At 32.1% G+C, this 12,781-nt stretch overlaps 1 protein-coding gene across 1 annotated transcript in view; it reads right to left on the bottom strand.

Moving 5' to 3' along the window:
* LOC100645855 (5-hydroxytryptamine receptor 1-like) overlaps window positions 1–11,685 on the bottom strand; it is a 199,640-nt gene extending 187,955 nt beyond the window's left edge. The window contains exon 1 of the mRNA XM_048406567.1: window positions 11,315–11,685. The gene's annotated coding sequence lies outside the window, so the exon portion shown is untranslated. The remainder of the gene's footprint in view (window positions 1–11,314) is intronic.
* Between the last annotated feature and the right edge of the window lie 1,096 nt (window positions 11,686–12,781).

Genomic DNA, 12,781 nt, shown 5'->3' with positions numbered 1-12,781 from the left:
TATTTATTAGCGGTTCGACCCGACACAAAGCGGACAACTCGTGCAACAACTGCACCACCGGCCAAGGTTCCGGGTTTAAATGGACGATGATCGTTCAAGGGAGGGCAATTAATAAGTAAATAAAACGCGGAAATGATACGTTTTGTCTCTATATTCATATTCCCTTCACGTTGCCGCCCATGTTCCTGACTTGCCTCTATAGCTCTATCCGTAGTTAAAGCAGATAGATCCAACGACTTTGTTTCTTTAACCTTCTTGATTCTACAACAATCGTATATTTAAAATCATGGAGCAGAACATGGAACAGTTTCATTAGAAACTAATCATGGTGTTAAATTAGAAGTGAGTTTTGTTCCAATTATAGATGTTTTTTGCACATTTCTAAATGTTAAAGTACTTATATGAATCGCTTATTTCTCATTTAACAAGCAAATGAAATTACAGATACATATTCGTAATCGTTAAATAATTTCGTGCAAGATCAGCAGGTGTTTTAATATGTTCTTGTAATTGGAAATATATATATGTATTGGATAGAAATGATATTCATAATATAAGCATAAAATTTAACATATGCTATACTAAAATATTTCAAGTTATTACAGTATTACGTTACTTTCATTTAGAGTCGATGATCTATCGACAAACTAAGACTCAACAGATACATTGTAGGCCATTTCATGATCGTAAAACTTTAAAGTCTATGATAACTGTACCATATTGCTCCTCCATAGTCCACACTACTGTTGCTTTTGACCCCAGAATCGAAGAACCTATCCAAAATCACTGAAAGGGCATAGGATTGCAAATGTTATGTCCATGGATCCGTACAAACTACCTCATATTCCGAAACCATAGCACCTCGAAATCCATACAATACATTAAAGTTGGGGAAGGTTGTAGGATATTAAATTTCATGACCACAAACATCGACAATCTACTCTGGACTATGCCAAAAACACTCGACCTCGATGTCTGTAGTTCTGAAATGCTAACACTTGTATCAGACATACGATAAATTATAGGACCATCACATCCCAGTATGGAAATATAGGGAACATTACAGATTAGGTAACAGAACCATCTGCAGATCAAAAGACAAAAACTGTTCGATCATATATTATGAAGAAATACGAACCGAACCGTCCAGAAACTGAGAAGTGTTAATCAAGCCATTCTCTGGCATAAAAACCTCAACTGAGCGAGCTTTCAGAACTTAAAAGCTCTACTCAGACCATCCTCGGATCGAGAAACCTCGACTGAACCATTCTAAAACCGAGAACCATCTCTAGACTGTAGAATCCTAGCCAGATAATCCTAGGACTGAAAAGCTTCACCCAGACTATCCTTGATAGATTGAGTCGCAGAACTTAATACTTAGTGTCTACATGTTTAGCGATTTTTTCATAAACGTAATTTGCTTCTGATATTCTCCTTATTTTTCAAAACTAATTTTTATTTAATTACTTTTATTTGTACTGTACGATACTAAGAATTAGTCAAGTAGAGTAGTGGATTTTTATGTAGCTATGACAATATTTACAAATAAATTAATATATAAATTTGATGAGGCATAGATACTCAGAATGCATATCATACGCAAAAATATAGATATAAAATATCCAAAGTAAAATACTTGTTGTGACATCTAATAGGTAAAATGAAGATTCGTGTAGCAACCTTTCGTTACTGCTCTGTACGAAAATAGACATTAAATCGTGGAGTTAGCATTGGATACATCGGATGCATAGACCAGATAGAATAAGTTGAAAATATCCTTAAGTAGGCTTTGCAAAGAGGATATCGAGAAAGCCTTAGCACGTGAAATATAAAGGGGAAATTCTTCTCAATCGGAAAAATGGAACAGGCTGCATTGCGATACTGCTGAGAATGTAGTTTCGCGCATCGTCACGATAATGCCAAGCGCGAAAAAAGGGAGAAATTCACAGATAGGATTCCCGGACTGTTTCTTAATAACGGTGAGAAAATACGCAACCAACGATTAATGTAACAACTCAAACGTTTATTTAAGCGCGAAGCGCTGTATGAATAAAATATAGGTAGTTATAATTATAATCATCATGGTTGCAGAAGGATATATCGTGTTAATGGAAAACCAGATAAAAAGAATGGTGAAAATTTTTCTGTCAGCTGAACTCGCTAAAAATAATGTCGTATGTACAGCGAGCACCATCACTGCAGGATAAAACCCGAAATACGCGTTGCTTGGGAGGACATAATAATAAAAGAAAACCGCTGGAATTTCCAATGAAATGCTATTAGCAAGCAGAGAATAAAAATACAACTAGAAAAGAGAGGAAGATGTTAAATAGAGAATTCGTAACGAAAAAAGCGTTGAGAAATTTATAGGGGAAACATATGGAAGAATTAGAGAAACCTTATTACTTAATTTTATATGTGGTCGTATATTGTTTCGAAACATATAATAATAGACGTTACTATGCTCGAAAGAACTTTCAAGGATAACATTTTTAAGAAATGCTGTAGAACTCTTTAACGACGAGTAAAAATTTTAATTATAAAAGGGAACAACTCTTTAGCTTTCTTAATAACAAAAGAACAATTTTTAAGCGATAATAATTTTAGTGATTCTGCAGTGCGTAAAAGAAAGTTCTAATTAAAGAAGAACCCTGCCTCTTTCTATAGTGCCACATTCTTTAACATGAATTTAGTGAGATCATAAATACCATTGTGTTCAGAAGACAAAATTGTAATAGCTGTCTCAAGTACTCCTATTACATTCTTTGAATTTTTGTGCTCCGATCTCCTCTTCAAAGATTTTCAACGGCACCAAGAGATATTTCTGAACAATTCTTTAATATTTTTCTTAAACTTATGACATTTTTTAACGACAGAATATCACAATACGATAAAAAATAATGGCATTAAATTAATACAATTGACCTTTCCCCAGAATCCAAATTATTGTCGATAAAGGTATGATATAAGAAAGGAATTAATATAAAATAATAGTAGATTCGTAGTTCGATCATTCTAAAACTAAAACAACATAACAAGGGTTGTTGATTCTGAATCAGACTTTTGTTTCCACAGCGTCTATTTTACACATTTACCTCCCACCTTACGTAAGCTAGGTATCTTCGCGATATAAAATTGCGTACATTTCAAAATAACGTTAAGCATACAAAATTATTTACAGGATATGCAAGTACTACAGACCGAGCTATTTTCCACACGACTGACCAAATAATGTAGATGCCTTTGATCTGTAGCGAAATCGATTTTTTACCACGTTTTATCCGCTTTGCTACGGTTGCATTAAGTCTCTGAATGATGTCTCTCCTGTCGAGATAAATCCATAGCTTTGTACATATATTTATTTCGTAATTCGTTATAAAAATAATAAAGCATATAAAGTATAAACGTATAAGAGAAAAATTACACGAATTCGTCGAATACAGATTTCTAAAATAAAAAATGTTCTATTTTGAAATTTCAACCAGCCATAGGGAACGATTGTTTAAATACTATTTAAATGATTAAGCTTCACCATACTGAGGTGTGATCTGTACGTATGGTAAAAGAAGATTTGATATGGTAAAAGAAGAATTGACTAGTAGTTAATAATGCGTAGATTGCTACATATGGCTATTATGTATAACAAAATCATTAAATATCCCATATATCAAACATCATATAGCAATAAATTGTACTAAATGTTAATATTCCTTTTTAGAATAAATAATATATCAAAAACATGAGTAAATTACTTATTTCCCATTTTTGGCGGAGAAATTATTTATCTTTTTCACTTGTCATTTTAATTTCAAATAAAGAGTGCTGAAATATTATCTTTCTATTTTATTACATAATCTACTATCACGACAATTCTCCTTTGATACATCCCTTCTTATTCGACATTATTTCACTGTTTCATAAATTCTGCAAACGCCAACCTCCTCTCCCGAACAGTACAAATAAAGTTCTTCCACGTTTCCACAATTCATTCTCATGCAACAGTTTCAGGGAAGTTCATGGTAAGTAGATACGTTAAAGTGAACACTCGTTTAGAAATGCATTATAGTTCCGATGAAAAATAAGGAATCTATGAAGAGAGAGATAGATTTCATCGCGATCGTTGTAAGTTTCACAATTTCAGAATCGATTTGAACCGTGAGCACGTACAACTGCAGTAACACCGAATGGAAAGCGGTTTGGAGATTAGAAGAAAAAAGTGGAACACGATATTTCGATATTAAACGAGAAACGGTATGTGAGCAGAAATGAAAAGACTATAGCTGCCTGTGACTGTGCAGCTGAAGCAAAGGGGCGTGGATACAATACCAGTTGTGCATTTGCTAGTGACTAATGGGGAAAGCAAACATTCGACACGCATAGAGTACTGCTGTCGATAGATATTTACAGCGACAACATTTTGCGACACGCATATGTATCTAACTATAACTCTGCTATAATATCGTACTGTGACATGTTTGTAATTTTATGTGTATAAGCCTGTAATGCGTTACTAATCGAAAAAAGAAATATGTTTTAAACTGTTAAAAGTATACAGAATGCTATTGTGTGAATATGAATGTGTTTTAAGATGCGCAAAAGAAAATTTACAAACGAAACTATTAATATAATATAGTTATTATATACAAGTATGAATTTTAAATTTTCTTTTGTCCACTGCTGTATAAGTTCAGCAATCTTTAATGTGGTTATGTGTGAATTGAGTAATGGAAACATTGCAATTGTAAATTATAGATTACAATTATAATTACTTGTAATTTTTATAATATACACCAGTAAATAGTCAAAAATATCCAGGCACTCGATTGTTTTTAACAAGATGTAATTTAGTTAGAAATTCGCAGATAAAAAAATTTATATCGCATATTTCTAGAATTCGTTTCCGTTCGTTACATGCAACTTTTTTAAGATGTATTTTAACGTTTAATATAAAGATTGTATTACTGCAAGTTCAACTTTAGTTTCCTTAATTTAACCACAATTCCCCTGAATCAAAGATATATTAGGTCATCCCATAAGTTCGTTCCGTTTTTCGAGCGGTTATATATGTTAAAATTGTTTACATACTTTCCAGTTTCATGAAGAAATGTAATTTCCCTCTCGTTGTACAACTTCTTCCCATTTTTCAAGTGAATTGGTCCTTTATCGCCGTATAAATCGACACATGAAATGTCTACGCAAAAGTCGGCACGAACTTATGGGATGACGCAATACATGTAGTCATATCACTGAATCCTACGAACATATCTACAGCAATAACTGTAAATTTCCTGTAAATCATTTTTTTATTGTTGTTAAGATGAGGATATACAAAAAATAAACATAGAAACATTTCAAATAATTAAAGTTAAGTAATTTTCCAATGTTATTTTTTTCTACTTGTGTATAATATAACTTGTGTATACATTAATAATAATTAATTGGCACATAAATTTTACTAAAATTGATAACTCAGTTATATTTATTCCATAATTCTTTAACTTCATATTCATGAAAAATATAAATAATCAACAGCAAACGTCACTACCATTTACAGATGCAAAGTTTCAAGTTTGAGTTAAGTTTAAATTAAGTTTGTGCCCTGAAGAAATTAACCACCTTATCTTTGAAGATTAACCACTCCTTAACAGATCTTTAAATAAACGAAGCAAGTATTTACGTAAGTCGAAATATGTTCAGCTGAAAAATACATTTTAACGTTTAAATCGTTACTCATTTCGCTTTTAAAATGAAATATATTTTTTTCTCGACGAAAATCCCTACTAAGTCTTTTAACGTCGCTTTTAATCAGAGAATCTGCGTTGTTCTCCTAGTTATTTCGTAAAAATAACGAAATACTGTCTCCTCATACTTAAAGCGCATTAAATTCACGTTCAGCGATATAACATTGCGTTTCAAACGCACAACTCTGGAAACCATTGCATTCCATGGAAAAAATAAGTAAAACCAGCAACGGACAAACAAACGAAACAGCGAGGAGCATCGAGCGGGTAAGTAAAAACGCGAGATTACGAGAATTCAAATAGAAAAAAGTTATTTTCTACTCGGTACCCCTGCAAACCGAGATAAGTGAAATTTAAAGAGGAAAGCGTGCCGCCGATGAGAGAAATAGCCAGTGAAACACAGTTGCGCTTAAATATTTCTTCTCCAAATAGGCGACAGACCACGGAACGTTCTTTCATATTCCCGAACATAATTCTAATAAATCGAATATACGATGTTGTTCCTATATTATGAAACAGAGGGATAAAAATGATGATATTCTCTCATAACTTTGCTACGGATTTCTATGCATTCATAGGAAATTTGAATATACATGAATATACAGACATATATAAAACATTTAAAGTAGAGTACCACTCACAATATTTAATAAATAAAACATTTTTCTATCTAAATTTAAATTCCATTTTGCAGATTGTATGTACAAAAATACAAATTTTCATAAATATTCACAGTACACTGATAACTTTGGACCCTACCCCATTTTAGAAAGTTTCCAAAGAACGTTTACCGAATCGTGAATTCTTTATTCGATTACCGTTTTGCGAATTACATCTAAAAAGAAAGAAAACTAAGTTGAACCATTGAATATTTTTGATGAATAGAAAATCTCACACAAGATTTCACGAGAGATTAGTACAGAAAAATTCTCTGTATCGTGTGATTACGTGACGGTATAATATAAGCAAAAATCCGAATAGAAAATGTTTCTAGGCAGGAAAAAACTACAATTTCAAACAAAAAACGAAACAGCCGTTTTAATTTCATCCGATGTCTTTCATTCTTTCAGTCAGATAATCCCTCATTGCTCATAAAATCTCGTTAATCCACGTCTCACAGAAAAAATCTCTTCCTTTTAGCCGTTTGTTTCGTACTAGCTTTCTTTTGATGTAGTTATTGAATTATTCAGATACGGAAATTCTTACATACTTCGAAAATAATGTGCCACTGATATCTAACGTTATGGACAAGACAAAATCATTGTACGGAATATTTGAAAGAATATTCTTAATAATATTTTTAAACACTTCTTATGATTCGCGATTTTCATTACTTAATTAGATATTCAGAAATCTGAAGAGTTGGAAATTGTAGGGAAAGAAGACAAATTACATTTTTCATTTTTCATACGGGGATTTTAAACCTACATTATCAATTAATCCCATTTTACAAAAATTGTTTCTTTATTTAACTTTAAAGATATCGCGCACTATGATATTAAAATATTGTTTGTCTTAATAATCACGTCTTAATAAGTTCGTCTGTATAAAATGTAAAGAACAATTAACGAATTGCCCGCTTTCAAAGGCCATGAAACCGTCGCGTGTGTTTTGCTGTACTGGCGATATAATTGATAGTGGAACATTACCATGATATTTCCATTTGTTTTAAAGCTCTCGTGTACAGAGAAAGGGTTCAAGCTGCGCTATTCACGTTTTTCGCTTGATTAAACCGCTCATCTAAATTCAAACTATTTCACAGAGGACATTTAACTTTATGCGTTCTAGTTATATACGTATATACACTGCACTTCACATCTTATAATGAGGTATTGACTTCGACACCTATCACTTTCGAAGTTGCCATTAGAAATCATCCCGAGCATATATTCGCGTCAATTGAAAGATTATCATAGAAATACAATCAATTTTGTTGGTTTGACACATATACATAGATGACACATATACATAATGTATCGACACAAAAAAGTAATTTAAAAAGTTTTCCTTCTGTACAACAACTCTAACAGATTTTCATTTTCATGTCATGTACATTCATCGAACTTACTACGAGAGTTCGATATATATCAATTTACTTCTTACCTTTGTAATTAACATAATTTTATGCCCATTTTATATCTGTCTTTAAGTCTTTCGAGGGCATAACTTACATTTTTGGCAAAGAGGATAAATTTCAATATAAATATTATATTAATACAAAATATTATATAAATATCACACCAATATATTAATAAAATAAATGAAAGATTATCATAGAAATATAATCAATTTTGTTGGTTTGACACATATAGATAGGTGACACATTACATAATGTATCGCCACAAAAATGTCATTTAAAAAGTTTTCCTTCTGTACAACAATTCTAACAGATTTTCATTTTCATGTCATGTACATTCATCGAACTTACTACGAGAGTTCGATATATATCAATTTACTTCTTACCTTTGTAATTAACATGATTTTATGCCCATTTTACATCTGTCTTTAAGTCTTTCGAGGGCATAACTTACATTTTTGACAAAGAGGATAAATTTCAATATAAATATTATATTAATACAAAATATTATATAAATATCACATCAATATATTAATAAAATAAATGAAAGATTATCATAGAAATATAATCAATTTTGTTGGTTTGACACATATAGATAGGTGACACATTATATAATGTATCGCCACAAAAAAGTCATTTTAAAAGTTTTCCTTCTGTACAACAACTGTAACAGATTTTCAGTTTCATGTCATATGCTTTCATCGAACTTACTACGAGAGTTCGATATATCAATTTACTTCTTACCTTTGTAATTAACAAAATTTTATGCCCATTTTACATCTGTCTTTAAGTCTTTCGAGGGCATAACTTACATTTTTGGCAAAGAGGATAAATTTCAATATAACATATAATTATATAATAATTATATAATAATATTTCAATATAATATAAATATTATATCAATATAAAATATTATATAAATATTATATTAATACAAAATATTATATAAATATCACATCAATATATTAATAAAAAAAATTAAAGATTATCATAGAAATATAATCAATTTTGTTGGTTTGACACATATACATAGGTGACACATTACATAATGTATCGCCACAAAAATGTCATTTAAAATGTTTTCCTTCTGTACAACAACTCCAACAGATTTTCATTTTCATGCCATATGCATTCATCGAACTTACTACGAGAGTTCGATATATATCAATTTACTTCTTACCTTTGTAATTAACAAAATTTTATGCCCATTTTACATCTGTCTTTAAGTCTTTCGAGGGCATAACTTACATTTTTGGCAAAGAGGATAAATTTCAATATAACATATAATTATATAATAATTATAAAATAATATTTCAATATAATATAAATATTATATTAACATAAAATATTATATAAATATTATATTAACACAAAATATTATATAAATATCACATCAATATATTAATAAAATAAATGAAAGATTACCATAGAAATATAATCAATTTTGTTGGTTTGACACATATAGATAGGTGACACATTACATAATGTATCGCCACAAAAAAGTCATTTAAAAAGTTTTCCTTCTGTACAAAAACTGTAACAGATTTTCAGTTTCATGTCATATGCTTTCATCGAACTTACTACGAGAGTTCGATATATCAATTTACTTCTTACCTTTGTAATTAACAAAATTTTATGCCCATTTTACATCTGTCTTTAAGTCTTTCGAGGGCATAACTTACATTTTTGGCAAAGGGGATAAATTTCAATATAACATATAATTATATAATAATTATATAATAATATTTCAATATAATATAAATATTATATTAACATAAAATATTATATAAATATTATATTAATACAAAATATTATATAAATATCACATCAATATATTAATAAAATAAATGAAAGATTATCATAGAAATATAATCAATTTTGTTGGTTTGACACATACATAGGTGACACATTACATAATGTATCGCCACAAAAAAATCATTTAAAAAGTTTTCCTTCTGTACAACAACTGTAACAGATTTTCAGTTTCATGTCATATGCATTCATCGAACTTACTACGAGAGTTCGATATATCAATTTACTTTTTACCTTTGTACTTAACAAAATTTTATGCCCATTTTACATCTGTCTTTAAGTCTTTCGAGGGCATAACTTACATTTTTGCAAAGAGGATAAATTTCAATATAAATATCATATTAATATAAAATATTATATAAATATTATATCAATATATTAATAAAATAATTTTTACATCCTTTCTTAACCCTTCCAAAGGCACAACTTATATTTTGGTTAAAAAGGAACAAACTCCATTATAGATGTATATTAAATAGACCATATATTTATTTTAACAGAATTGATTAATTTTTTTGCTATTATCCTCTAAAATAAGAACAGATTGTGTTCCTTACCCTCTATATTGGATCTATTTTTCTAGATTAACATATAGAACTAGAAAGAATAAAAAATCTATATATACATAATAGCAAACTCTAGAAATAAGAATATATTTTCGTTAAACAGTGATTTCCAGTGCCTATGAAAGGGTTAAAGACTAAACAGTAACCCCGATGTACGTAAAGAATATAAAAGAATATAAGATAAAGAATATAAAATTCAGATAAAATTTGTATACTTGTATCGGAGCGCAACTGGTACAAGAATGTCAGTTTTTAGAGAATTTCTTTACATCTCGATTTCTTACATCTTTGTTCTTTCTTTACATTCTCTCGAAATATCGTCGAGTATCACCAAAACTACATTCGCACCACTTCAATGTAATTACCGTTTCAACGACAGTGCGTCCCAACTGCTCGGAAGACTACTGCCGTCGAACTTGAGATCGAAAGCAAAACAGGTACGTCAATCTTTATCTTTCTCACGCTCGTCCTATTACTTTACTTCGTTACATTTACGCTTACAGTAGAGAAAAGTTAAGAAAGAGAAAGAGAATGAGAACTCGAATTCATTTCGCGCGTCTTTCATTCCGCCGGCTTCTCCGGCGACATTTAGATAGAGACACGTAGAAAGAAAGACTTTTTTTCTAGTCCAGCCTTTCTTCGTGAATTATCAATGTCGAAATTTTTTACGTTTGTTTTTCTCTTCTCAACTGACATATATAAATATTTCTTGTAAGTAAGAATATTATATAATTAATATTCTCTGTTAAACTGTTCCAATATCGAATTATAATAATTTTAGTAATATTCTCCGATATTCCGAACAAACATAGAAATAATAATCTAGAAAAAATGAAATTTCTTGTCTCTGTTACATCGTTCCAATACCGAACTATTTAATAATTCATTCTCCGATACACCAAATAATCATTTAGTTGTACCATCACCTGTGTGATGTTAAAATCGATAGTCATCAATAGCAATTATTGAAATCGAGAATACAGATCGTATTAATAAATCAGTCACCGTTTTCTTTCTTTGTTACAACAAGAAGAAGAATATATAAAATATATAAAATATATAAAATACACACATACATATAACAATAAGAATAAAGTATATTAATAAAAAAAACAAACCTTGTTGATAGTCTTCTGAAGCAAAGAAGTTTGCGTTGTATGTCTGTACAGACTGTCGTCTGTTTGGACTTCGTCCTGTTGCTTCGACTTCCCAAGCTATCTCTGGAAGCTAGAGGGATAGCGAAGGTACTTCAGAGCTTGCAGAGCGTCACCAACTGGTCAGTTTGACGTTCGTCTTACGACTACTCCGAGTTCTTGCAGTTCGTCAGGACCTGCCTTGCGGCGCTTGCGGCGCTTGCGCCGCGCCGCCAAATTACTGCCCTATCCGGAAAACCATCCGGGGTATGACGCAACGTATCGTAACGCCCTACGCCGCTATTTTCCCATCCGCGTGCATCCGTTGGACGAACGCAGTTTGCTCGCTACCCATACGCCACGAATCTAACAAAACTTCTGGAATATTCCATCCTTCGATCGCTTGGAAGGGGAATAAAAGTCGCAAAATCCAGAAAATACTTAATTTATATTAAGATTTTTAATTAAAATTTGTATCAGATAAATTCGTGCTATTTTTTATATATATATTTGAGACTTTATATGTTAAAATAATTTACATATCTCTCAATTTTATGAAAAAACATAATCCCCCTCTCTTGGAACAACCTCGTCCCATTTTCCTGGTAGGGGTGGGCAGAGCTAAAGGTAGAAGTAAGGGTAGGGGTAGAGGTAGAGGTGGCTGATTTCCCTGGGACCAGCTAGGTTTCCGTCCAGGGTTTTCGTAAAATATCCACTTTTTATTACCAGTTCCCAGGCTTTTAACAAATGGCTCATGTTTATTACGTGCAAATAATGACATACATGCTATCGTTTTTTCAAGAAGGTTCCGTTCCGTAAATACATGGGGCACGCAAACGTTCAACATGGATACCATCCCCATTTCTCCGGTAGGGGTGGGTGGGGGTGGAGATGGGGGTGGAGATGAAGGTAGAGGTGGAGGTGGAGGTGGAGGTAGAGGTGGAGGTGGAGGTGGAGGTAGAGGTAGAGGTAGAGGTAGAAGTAGAGGTAGAGGTAGGGGTAGAAGTAGAGGTGGCTGAGTTCCCTGGGACCAGCTACGTTTCCGTCCGGGGTTGTCCTAAAATATCCACTCTTCATTACCAGTTGCCAAGCGTTTAACGATTGGCTCATGTTTATTACGTGCAAATAACGTCATGCACGCTGTCCTTCTTTCCGGACGATTCCATTCCGTAAGTTCATGGGGCACGCAAACGTTCAATATGGACAGCATCCCCATTTTTCTGGCAGGGATGGGCAAAGGTAGAGGTAGGGGTAGAGGTAGAGGTAGAGGTGGCTGAGTTCCCTGGGACCAGCTAGGTTTCCGTCCGGGGTTGTCCTAAAATATCCACTCTTCATTGCCCGTTACCAGGCATTTAACGATTGGCTCATGTTTGTTACGTGCAAGTAACGTCATGCACGCTGTCCTTCTTTCCGGACGATTCCATTCCGTAAGTTCATGGGGCACCCAAACGT

Source organism: Bombus terrestris, chromosome 6, assembly GCF_910591885.1.
Source record: "Bombus terrestris chromosome 6, iyBomTerr1.2, whole genome shotgun sequence".
Taxonomy (NCBI): domain Eukaryota; kingdom Metazoa; phylum Arthropoda; class Insecta; order Hymenoptera; family Apidae; genus Bombus; species Bombus terrestris.
This window is presented reverse-complemented; position numbering and strand designations above follow the sequence as displayed.